Raw genomic sequence first — 12992 nt, 5'->3', positions numbered from 1 at the left:
TGAATTAGAGTCTCTCCCCATCCCAGAATTCAAGAGGCCCCCTCTCCAGCCACCTTTGGAAGAGCACGGTCTGAGATGAGGCAGCCCAGCTTGCTGGGCCCCAGTGCCCAGTGTATGAGCAGCCATGTCAGGGGTATTTTGTATCAGATCATCCACAAAGGAGCTGGACTTATAGGAGAAGAATCTGCTGAACAGGTTCCCATGGCAGCTGCTAGACCATGGATTCTGACCTTGGTCAGCACTGCCTGTAATAGAGAGTAGCTCTGGAAGAGGTCCCTTCTGGGCATTGTTCACATGCCAGCTGCCAGCGGTTACCTGCTGCCATAAGGAACTAGGGACTGCCGGCAACTTGTGAGGGTTATTGTGAAATAAATGAGTCACTAATGTGGAACTCTCCAACTAAGGGGGTGCACACACACCTTCAATCCTAGAGCTCACAATGACAGAGGCAGGGGAATCTGTGTGAGTTTAAGGACAGTTTTGTCTACCTAGTGAATTTTAAGCTGGTTGGGCTGCATCGAGTGATTTGGTCTCTTGTATCAAAAACAAACAAACAAACAAATAAATAAATAATAAAAAACAGCTAGTAATATCAATGCCCAGAGATGCTCAAAATTTGTGAAACTTGTAAGATCAAAATTAATTAGGCTAATGGTCCATTATACTTTAGAGATAAATGAAATTTAAAAAGGAAACAGGATTAGGGTACAAGGCAGTAGTAGAACATTTACTTAGCATGCACAAGGTAGATTCAAACTACACAGTTTCAAAAAATAAAATAAAATGGAAAAACGCACTGGAAGTTAGGAGTGACGGTATAATCAAAGTTAAGTAGAAAGAATACAATATTAATCCAGACTGCAACTCTGAACCAACAGTTAGGGAGCCTGCATGGAACCGACCTAAGCCCTCGCATGTGTCTGGGAATTTTGTAGCTTGGCCTGTTCGTAGGGCTCCTAGCAGTGAGATCAGGACCTGTCCCAGATGATTGGCTGGCTTTTGGGAACCTGTCTCCTATGTTGAATTATCTCACCCAGCCTTGATGCAGGAACTGGGTCCTGCTTCAGCTCGATGGGCCATGTTTTGTTCAAGTCCATGGGAGGCCTGCCCCTCACTGAACTGAGATGGAGGAAGAGTTGATGGAGAAGGGGGGTAAATGGGAGGTGGGGGATGGATAGGAAGGAAAGGAGGGAGGGAAAACTGTGGTGGGTATGTAAAATAAATATGAAAAAAGTTAATGAAATAAAAAGAAGATATTCAAATGCCAGGAAGCACTCAGAAAATCATGACTTGCTCATTAGAGAAAGGGACAGCTAAACGGTAATGAGGTTCTACTTCATGTACATTAGGATAGCTACTATGAAAATTCAGACATTAAAATATTTGGTGAGGGTCGGGAGGCATTAATGCCTTTCCCATCATTGGTGGGTATATATAACGGTGGTTCCTCAAAAAATTAAAAGTAGAAAAATGTAAAACAAGGTGCCTGCCTAATGTGACTCCCCAGCAGCCATCTTTCTGAAGACATGTCTGTTGACAGGACGACACTGTTCACAGAGCTAAGAAAGCCAGGTGAGCCATGGCTATAAGCTGAGGCAGGAAGAGCCTAAGTTCCAAGCCAGCCTAAACTATCTAACAAGACCCTGTCGGCCTCCTCACTCCCAGTCCCTGACAAACAATAACAAACAAACCAAAACCCCCAAACAAACCAGAGTCAAGCGAGATGTCATAGTGACTGGTTTTTATTATATAAAAAAAAAGAAAGACATATTGAAAAAGATAGGAAGGATAGGGTTGCCTGCCTTTCCTCAGCTGACTTGCCTACCCCTGCCCCAAGGTCAGTATCTGCAGACTGAGCCACCGGAACTGTATTAGCTAGGGTTCAAAGGGACCACCTTTGCCATGTTCCTTCAACTAGAGCAGAAAGGGAAGCAATGCTCCATTCTCTGGGGAGCAGGACATATGAAGTTCTATATGACTTTGCCTTAGACCTCGGTGATGGACCTGTTCTGATGAGGCCCCTAGCCCAGGCCATAGCTCCCAGATAGATTTTTCTGTGTCTACTCTGGCTCCCAACAGAAATCTGTGTGCTGGTGGATTAGGTAGTCTGGGTCTGTGTCATTGGTGGTTTCAGAGAGGCCCTAGGGCAACCCCTTCCCTAAGAGTGTGCAGATCACTGATCAGGTTAGACTGTGGTGTGGACCAGTTTAATGTCACCCTTAGAGGTCAAGGGACTTGTCTTCACCCGCATTACCCCTACTCTATGATGTGGAACAAGACTCTATTCTCTAGGGCTAGAATGGGATAGGAAGCATAGGACTTCATCTTGGAATGCAGTGCCAGGCTGGTGAAACCTAGCATTGAACAGGTCTTGATGTCCCCCATTTCAGGATGGAGTTCATGGATAGAATTTCTGGAACAGCCTCGGTGTCGGGCATCACTCTTTGGACTTCTATCCTGGCCAGCATCATCTGTGGCTGTGGGGATCTTTAGCCATTAGCTGACTTCAGCAATAGTCAATCCATAGTCGTGCAGACCTTTGTGCTTTCCCAGGGCTGTGTTCAGCCAAGTCTCAGCAGGTTGTGAGCCCACAGTGACACAGCATTGTGGCTTTGTTGGTGGCGTCTGGTATATGAGCCAGAGCCAGAGTCTAGACCATCTATGGTGATTCTACCCATGCAGAATCTTAGTGTCTGACTATAGGCTGTTGGCTCTGAACGAGGAAGGCATCTGGGTGGACCCTGGCCCCAGAAAGAGGCTCACGGGGAAGGACTGTTCATTCTAGGCACTACTCTAACTCATGCTGAACACATAAACTACAGATTTGGGGACAATCTAAACTTTGATCGTCCTCCAGTGGTCTACAAAAAACAACACATCAGTGGTGACCTCATAAAAAACCCTGAACTTTGTCACTGTTTATTGCTGAAATAACGGGAGTGTCTAACGGCTCAGAGTGGGCTGGGGAGAAACAGCCTGCTTAGAATTTCTGGAAAGATTGATGCAAACAAAGCCAGGTTTCAAACTCTAGAGTAAATACATAAACCCTTTAGTGTCTAGAGGCTGCCAAAGAGCAGCAAGCATCAAGAACTTTAGAAAGCCATGAATCCACAAAACATTCAAGGAAGGGTCTAGAAACCAACCATATAGGAACTAGTATAAGGGACCTCTTGGACAGGCAATGTGAAACAGCCACCTTAAGGTCACAAAATTAAAGAGAACAAAGAGGGGGCTGGAGAGATGGCTCAGAGGTTAAGAACACTGTCTGCCCTTCCAGAGGTCCTGAGTTCAATTCCCAGCAACAACATGGTGGCTCATAACCATCTATGATGAAATCTGGTGCCCTTTTCTGGTGTGCAGGCATACATGCAGGCAAAATGCTGTATACATAATAAATAAATCTAAAAAAAAGAGAGAACAAAGAAATGATACTCTAAAAGAGAAATTTAACAAAAACGGAAGCAATAAATTCTAAAAAGGTAATCTTTGAGCTTAAAAAAGAGTCAATTTTTACATGCAGCAAAAGGCATCAATATCAGAACAGAACAAAGAGAAGAAAGTATTAGTGAGCTTAAGATGACAAGGACGAGAAAATATGTATGGAGTCTTTGGGATAACATTACAGGAGTAGTTGAATTGTTGTGTTTCAAGAAGAGCTTAACAATTGCAAAGGTTTAGAAAGTGTATTGAAAGAGACAGTGGTATAAAATTTCCCAGACCTGAAGCAGAACGCACATACCCAGTAAGAGAAGGTCAGAGAGCACCTGTTGGAGCCACTGAGATGGCTCAGTGGGTCAGGGAACTTGCTGCTGAAACTGACAACCTGAGTCAGGTCCCCCAGGTCCCACATGGTGGAAGAAAACAGATTCAAGCACACTCACCCTCGATTTGAGCCTTGTTCCCAGTCAAGCAAACCTGAGAGAATACATCCCTCAGATTTGACCAGACTTGTCTAACCAGAAATAACAAAGGGAGTTCTCCAAATTAAAAGGAAGACATATTTATGTGCAAAAAGAAAACACTTGGCAATTGTGCTGGCTAGTTTTATGTTAACTTGACACAAGCTAGAGTCATCTGAGAGAAGGGAGCCTCATTGAGAAAAATGCCTCTACAAGATTGGGCTACAGACAAGCCTGGAGGTCATTTTCTTAATTAGTGATTGATGTGGGAGAACCCAGCCCACTGTGTGTGGTGCCATCCCTGTACTGGTGGTCCTGGTTTGTATAAGAAAGTAGGCTGAGCAAGCCATGAGGAGCACGCCGGTAAGCAGCCCCCTTCATAACCTCTGCATCAGGTCCTGCCTCCAGGTTCCTTCCCTGCTTGAGTTCCTGAGCTCACTGCTTTTGATGATGAATTGTTATATGGAACTGTGAGTGGAATAAACTCTCCCCCATCCTAAGCTGCTTTTGGTCAACGTGTTTAATCACAGCCATAGTTACCCTACCTAAGACATAGATAAAAACAAACTAACAAAACCCCCTCACTGGTAATAAGAACTACAAGGTGATTAGAGAGATGGCTCAGAGGTTAAACATGCTTGTTACTCTTGCACAGGACTTGGATTCAGTCCCCAGCACCCACATGGCTGCTCACAACTGCCTGTGACTCAATTTCAGAGGATCCAATGACCTAGTCTGGATTCTGTGGGCATCAGGCGTGTACATGATACACACACATATTATATTTAGGTTTCATGTACACACTCATACACATGAAATAAAAATAAATCTTGAACAACAACAACAACCAATTTAAAAAGAATAACTATATACATTGACCATAAGTCTGGTATATCTTCATATGAAATATCTAGTATATCTTTAATATGAAATGTAAAAAAGCAAGACAATAACAATTAGATTACAACCCTATGTTAAAACATAAGAAATATAAAAAGATGCAGAATGAGACATCAAAAATTCAAAGTGTGGATGAATGCAATGCAAGTGTCTAACTTTAAAAAACCCTCCATTTCCTTTTGAGGTCTCTTTCCTTGTCTTTATGATCATGCTATGTTGGTATCATTTCAAAACACCTATAATTTTTTAAAGGTGGTTTTGTAAGCCTCATGGTAGTCACAGGCAAAAATCTACAACAGACAAACTCAAAAGAATATTCAAAGAATCAAAGCACAATACTAAAGTAAATCGGGTAACTACAAAGGAAGTGTGTGTGTGTCTGTGTGTGTGTGTGTGTGTGTGTGTGTGTGTGTGTGTGTGAGAGAGAGAGAGAGAGAGAGAGAGAGAGAGAGAGAGAGAGAGAGAGAGAGGGAGAGGGAGAGAGAGGTGAGAACTACAATGGAAATAGAAATAAAGTTTTAAAATTTGCTATGGTAATACTTTAACTTGTTTATTTGTGTGCATGGTGTGTGTGTGTGTGTGTGTGTGTGTATGCGCGCGCGCGCACGTGCGCCCCCATACATACACACACAGCAGAGGCTAGAGGAGAACACTGGGTACCTTCTTCCATCTCTCTCTGCCTTATTTCCTCAAGACAGGGTCTCTCACTGAACCTGAAGCTAACAGATCCATTTAGCCTGACTGGACAGCAATCTCCAGCCCACCCTTACACCTCATCACTGGGGTGACGGGTACACGAATCTCCAGGGGTCTGCCCAGCCTTACACCTCATCACTAGGGTGACAGGCACATGAATCTCCAGGAGTCTGCCCAGCTTTACACTTCATCACTGGGGTGACGGGTACACGAATCTCCAGGGGTCTGCCCACCCTTACACCTCATCATTGGGGTGATGGGTACATGAATCTCCAGGGGTCTCCCCACCTTACACCTCATCACTGGGGTGACGGGCACACGAATCTCCAGGGGTCTCCCCACCTTACACCTCATCATTAGGGTGATGGGTACACGAATCCATGCACAGCTTTTATCTTGATGCTAGATATTAGAACTCAAGTCTTCATGCTGGCAGAGAAAGCACTCTTACCCGGGAAAGCATCTTCTCAGCTGTTTATCTGTGTATAATTATCTTAACCGTATGAATAAAATTTTTCAGGTAAATGACAGAGAAACTGCCGAGGTCCTGCCACAGTCTGGACTCAGGTCTGGAGATGGGGAAGGGGCAACAGTGAAGAAATGAAGTGTCCAACCACCAGATGAGTTTCACACGAGTGGCCAGCCCCGAATAGATTCCCTGTCTTTATTTATATATCAGAAACAAGCGTGTTTTCCCATACTAACAAACAAGTTTTTCCCATCCTCTAACGTTAATCTCCTGCAAAAAACAAATATGTCAAATGTGTTTTTCCCCCCAACTTTTACATCAAAATATCTTTAAACAAACAAACAAAAACCCTTATCATTTTGCTACCTTGGCCAAATATCAAGCCAGGTACATCCTGTCTTCACAAAACTAAAAGGTGATTGACATAGGCACACATCAAAAACAACAATCTTGTTCAAAACACATTTACAGAAATAGAGGTGATCTGCCGCCAATCCTGTCAGCGCTGAATCGGAACAGCTCCCGGAGTCTGGCATCCTCAGACAAGAAACCTGAGAAGCTTCAGCTCACAAAGAATTTTAGGGGAAAATATTTGAGAAAACACGGGGTTTCTGGGAACGAGCACATCTTTCCCATGTGTGACTGACAAAGTGGCACTAAAAACTGCCAAGAGAATCATCAGTGTTATGAGAGAGAAGAGAGTGTGCAGGCCATGTGGTCCCAGTAGTGGTCTGCACTGTCCCGACGTCCCCTGGTCCTCGCCGAATGAGACTGCCCCGTGGGCTTTTGCCTCATCTGGAGGCCCATTGAACGAGCCCTCATAACTCATAAACTGGTCCAAAACTAGGCCACAAGGCTTCCAACAAGAAACTAGTGCTGGGGAGACGGTTCCATCAGCGAAATATTTGTCTTACAAACAAACATGAGGGGCTTGGATCTAACCCCCTAGAGCCCAAATTAGAAAACCTAAAGGTTTACATAGGATGGAAACATGAGGATGGGCCAACTAAAACTAAGTATTGTAAAGAGGCCTTCTGAGACTCTGCTAGATTGTAAGGTAGTTAATTTTATTTTTTAAAAAAGGAGTTTAAACAGAAGTACCCCATATGCTTGGACAGTGCAGTTCCCAGAAGAAATGGGTTATTGAGTGAAAGTCCACATTATTCTCTATGAATTATTGGTCAGGGAGACCTACAGGCACCCCAAACAATACAAACCGTTGTCATTGCTCTTGGTTGCTTACCTTCACCAGACTGTAAGACCCTATGTTGCAAATATCACAAGTGTGTTGGTTTTAGTGCACAGAGGAAGCAGTCTTGACCTGAGCAGAAACTCTCCTGGCTAGCTAGACACCACAGTGAGGGAAGGTGCTATAAAGATAGCCAGAGGGAAAAAGGCAGCAACTGTCTTATCTGGATCGTGCACGCTATAATACCTACCTGCCAGAGAAGACGTGCGCACGGATACAATAGTTGGCAAGACTGTTTGTGGGGTAACACTCTCTTTATCGGATCTAAGCCTGCTCCTCAGGAGGGAATCAATGCCAGGTGCTAAAAACATGGTCAAAATACATACATGGCTAGGGAAGTGACAGGCCTTACAGGAAGATTTATTGATGTGGGTTTTCTAAGTGGTCATGTTGTCAAACTGCCTTCTAAATATCTAGATTTATACCCATAGATTTGTGCTGCTCCTAACCTTGGTCAGAAAAGCTTCTTTGTGTAGTGAGTAGAGGCAAATGGAGAGACAGATGACGGTCAAAGCACTGAGACTAAGCAACCACGAGTGGTCAGCCGTAGACAGGACATCTGCATCAAACCCTTTCCCCATCAAGCCTCAAGGGAAGAGCCCACAGCAGCCGCGGCTACCTGTGTACGCAGCCCTGGTTTCCTATGCAGGGCCTGAACGAGATGATGTAGATGAAAAGTTTCAGCATGTAGCAGGAAGGGACTCTGGAGGACCTCAACAAAAGACAAGCTGAATCCAACCTCATGTTGAAAAGATTATTCTCCTAGAGCAAGTGGGATCTGTCTGAGGGGAGCAGGCATGGGTCAATGAATACAAGTGAATACATAGGCTAGAACACACCAAGAGAATGAAAAAAAAAAAAACGAGGTGATTGTTACAACAGATGCAGAAAAAAAAGCATTAAAAAAATCCAACATTCCTTTGGGATTGACAACACGCAACAAATTAGGTACAGAAAAATTGCACCTCAATATAATAAGGGACATTTATAATAGATCAACAGCCAGTTCCATACTGAAGGGGGAGAAGCTAAGTGCCTTAATTTTAAGATGTGGAACAAGGGGCTGGAGGGATGGCTCAGTAGTTAAAAGCACTGCCTGCTCTTCCAAAGGTCCTGAGTTCAATTCCCAGCAACTACATGGTGGCTCACAACCATCTGTAATGGGGTCTGGTGTCCTCTTCTGGCCTGCAGACATACATGCAGACAGAATACTGAGAATACTGCATACATAATAAATAAACAAACAAACAAAAAAGATGTGGAAAAAGATTTTTTAAAAAAAGCCCATTTTCACCTTTTATTTTCTCCTGCTCTCTTCAGCGACTGTTCTTGTAGCCAGCTTTGCCCAGGGAGGGGGAGTAGCCACTCCTGGGGGTTGTAATCTCTTCTGCCCCCCTCACACATCTGGAATGGCTCTGGCTATGGGGCCTTCTGGAGGAGCTTCTCTTGGGAAGAGGCACCTCTGGTGGGCCCAATACCCAAAGTTTCCCTTTCTCTCTCGTTCATGGTTCATGTTACCTTTTCAACCAATGATCTGTATAACTGGAAAGCTCAGAACCCACCATGCTCTGAAAAGCCTAAGGCTCTTACTAGCTTTCTAGAAACAGTCTTTTATACCTACCAGCTGACCTGGTATGACTGTCAATAGCTCCTGGCTACTCTCTTCGCGGCTGAGGAGCCAGACAGACTCTAGCTTGAGAGTAGAAAGGCCACCCTGAGGTCTGGTGGGGGATGGGTGCCTGTCCCACTATTGCTTTCCACCTTATATTTTGAGAGAGGGGATCTCTCTGAACTTGAAGCATACTAACTGTCTAGACTGGCTGGCAGCAAGCTCCAGGGACTTACCTGGCTCTATGCCCCATAGTGTCCTGCTTGGGGGGGGAGGCATTTCCATGGGTGCTGGGGATTTGAACCCAGGTCCTCACGCTTGCATGCAATTACTTTACCAGCTGAGCCACAGATTGCTATTATTACACTTCAAAACAGAACAGGCTTTTCTCAAACAAGTTACATTGTGAGATAGTCCCACAGTCTCCCCCAAAGCGTGATCCACTTGAGAGGCCTTCAGGTCCATTGCATTACCTATACCCCATAGATTTCTCATGTGAACTGTGCTTTAGGAAGGAAGCAGAGGTGATTTCAATCTCATTTTAAAAAGCATATCAGGTTTCCAGACACCTGCAGTCTGGAGAGGGTGAGGCAGCAGAATCACCATGGATTTGAGGTGACTTGGCTATATATGAGACCTAATCTGAAACAACCAAAGAGAATATTTGGTAATATAATTGGAAATTGTATACCTTAATAAATATAGATATTTCTAATAATTCTAATTCGTTTCAAACTTGCAACACTATGAACATTACCCTGTTTGTGTTACTCCTATTTTATTGAAGATACTTCCTTCTAATAACACAGCAGTATCGACTTAAGAGTCAAATACATACACCTATTTAATCTTTTCTTCCGGATTTAAGTCTCATGTAATATGCCACCTATAATTATTCCCATTGAAAATCTCATAGGCACATTACAAGCCCATCCTCGTCTGTTTTCAAAAGTATTTCATTCCATTTGGCCTAAGCATGGAGTGAGTCAGGCTATGGTATCAAATAACCTATTCCCAGGCCCCAGAGCCCGTCTGTCCTCATGGACCTCCCCGAAGTTGAACTTCTGTCTGAACTCTGAGCCTTTCTGTCTGAATTACTTGCATTTATTTTAGGAACAAGCAGTCCTGGTACTCTGTGTTCTGCCTTCAGGCAGGACGGGGAGAGCTCCCCAGAGCATGGGCTGATGTGGGCACTGGCTCTTCAAGTTACTCCTTGGGAAATATGTAGAATTTCTATTGTGTTTAACGGGTCAAAGTGGGTGACGAGTCCACATTTAGGATTGAGAGGCTCATGGAGCTTTCTCAAGGGGAAGCAGTGGTTTCCACAGGCCTCTGCAGGTGTCAGTTCTAGGCTTGGAGGAGGTGAATTGGGCTAGACAATGGGGCTTCAGAGAAAGCGAAGGACAATCAGCTATGTCAGAAGCAAAAGAAGAAAAAAGAGAAAAAAGAAAACATGGCGCTTCATGGAATTTAGATTTGTGAATCTGTATAATATTTATAATATTGATCTCCCAGTGTTCTAGGAATACTGACTTAATGCTCAGAACAATTTGGGTAGCAGTTCACTTATTAGAGAAGACCTGTGCACAGGAGGCTGCCATTGGTGGGTACCCAGGCTGCGGTTATCTGGAGTCCGACCTGTGCTTGTTCCACAGGGAAGTTCAGCGAGGTTGAAGCCAGCAGCAAAGTGATGGGGGCTGTTGGCCCTTTAGAAAAAGCACTGACTACATACATTCCAACCCTTTCTCCTCCCTTTCGCCATCCAGCTTAGTCATTCTTACGCAGCACGGTCATTTAAGGGATCTGTCCCAAAGTAAAGAAACAGGAATGTGTAATTTCCATATAGAGGCCAGGTGTTCTCATAAGCCCTCTTAAGCTGGCTTTCCAGGCAGATCCAGACCTAGGGTATCAGTGTCCCTGCTCCGCCCACTGCAACAGGAACCAGCTCTACCATGAATTGTCTTTTAATCACGTAAGCTGGTTTCCATTTGATTGGGAAATGCTTTAAGCTAGATGCTAAAGCTTCAACAACAAAACCAGCCAACCTCCCTAATACTTTCGGGGAACTGCTCCAGCAAACCGAAGGCATTGATAAGGCCTTTTTACCTATTGAGGCGGCTCACATAAACTCATCACTAATTTATCAGTATTTGCACCCCTCTGTCTTTCTGAGATGATAGGCTATCTTCACTGGAACCAACCAAAAGGGGGCCGTTGGTACAGCATTATTTTCTTGGACTGTGTTAGAATTAAGAGTTCAAGACTGACTAGGGACTGGAGACCCACCTCTCTTCCTTTGGAAGTGCTCACTGCTTTTTGGACCATATAAATGACCATCAATATAATGCCCAGAAAAAAATAGATATGATTTATTCATAATCTGAATATCTGGAATTCATAGTCATCTGTAAATGAAGTGTGTTGTATGCTTTCTTATGTCTCCTTAGAATTTATAGTAGAAGATGGGAAGGCTAATTTTTCTATTTCCTTGCCTTCTGCCTTGCCATGAGTAAACTCTGAGATGGCTTCTACATCCCCAATTTATGTCCCTGTGTACTGCCCTCCCCTCAAGTGGCTGATTTCCTTCCAATTGCGTGTCAATTTTCTGCCACTGTGACAAATACCCGGGATAAATTGGCTTTAAAGGGGGGAAGGATTTATTCTGACTCAGAATGTCAGAAACTGCAATCCCTGGCCCTGTTGCTTTGGAGCTGCAGTAGCACAGTTCCTAGCAATGAGAGCATGTGTCTGCCTCTTAACCTGTGGCAGTCCGTAAACAAGAGACAAGAGGCTGGGAGGGGAAAGAGACAGGAAGGAAGGAAGACAGGTAGGGAGAAACAGAAGGAACCAGAGTCCCACTTTCCCCCATGAACCCCTTTTCTTAAAGGGTCTACCACCCTCCAGAAGCACCATCAGCTGAAGGACGAGCCTTTAACATTGGCTTTCGGAGGCCATTCAGTGTTCCAACTGTTAACAGGACAGAGACACGGCACGTAAGTGCCATGGTTGTGTTACACACGATTACATCTCTCTTCCCAGGAGATTCTTTTACTGACTTTGGTAGCCATATTTTGGCAAGGTCTCGTTTACAAGGAAGAGAAGGTGGCCTCTAGCTGTCACCCATCAAGAAACTGAGGTCTCTTGTCTAGCAGGGCAGCAGAAATTGAATTCTATCAACATCATAAGCTCGGAAGCAGATCCTCATCCAGTCGGGCCTTGAGATGTGATCATGACCCTCACTTACCTTAAATACAGCTTTCATGAGAACTGAGCTTAATCTCAGTAAAGCTGAGGCCAGACCCTGGCCCTTCAGAAACCACGGTCCAGGAGGCATGCGCTATATTGGGCTGATAAATTTGTAATATTGATAGGCAGCAATAAATAGCGTATTGCTATTTGTTTTCTAGTCATCTTGTCCATCTGGTTACAGCAGTGCCCTAAGCCTCTCCATCTTTGTCAAATCCCTGAAGGCTTAGCAGGGCACACCGCACCTTCATACATGGGAAATTCATGTCCCACAGCCCAGACATTGACCTCAACACCTAACTACTGCTGGCAGGAATTCTGAAGAGTGGCCGCTGAGCCACGAGCCTAAGATCTTGCATCTCCACTGTTCCTTCTGAGGAGGCCCTCCAGATGGCACTGGGTTTCAGGCCATTCAACTGTGTCCCTTACTGGTGAGCTCTTTGGTGTCTGATCTCCAGGTCATTCTCTGAGGAGTGAAAAGCTTCATAAAAATTGTGTTCTGAAACGGAGAGTAATGCCGATTCAGTTTCTATAGGAGTCAATTCTAAGTTTTGCTTCCTTTACTTAAAACTAGTTATGCACGAACACATTCTCAAAATTTAAAAGGGTATTCTTAGCTTATCTCGGAAATCGCCTTTAAGTCCTACTCTGGAAACTGGGTCATTTTAGCTTTGCCTGAGGTAAGCCTCCTGGTCAGCCTGGTCACGTCCCTCTACGCTCTTAGGCCTTCGCTTAAATGTGTCTGTGGGAAAATGGATGCTTTTAAATCATTAAAGAGATGTGCTGTACCTCCTTATTTGCAAACTAGTTTGGGGACTCAACAAGTACCTTGAGGATCCTTCCATGTTGACTCCTATAGTCCCTCTGTGTGCACTCCACTGTACATGCATGCGTGTGCTCACATATGGAAGCTGGACCTCAGGA

The sequence above is a fragment of the Arvicola amphibius genome, chromosome 14 (assembly GCF_903992535.2).
Source record: "Arvicola amphibius chromosome 14, mArvAmp1.2, whole genome shotgun sequence".
In the NCBI taxonomy this organism is placed as follows: Eukaryota; Metazoa; Chordata; class Mammalia; order Rodentia; family Cricetidae; genus Arvicola; species Arvicola amphibius.
The sequence above is the reverse complement of the archived record's forward strand: the minus strand, read 5'-3'. Positions refer to the sequence as shown.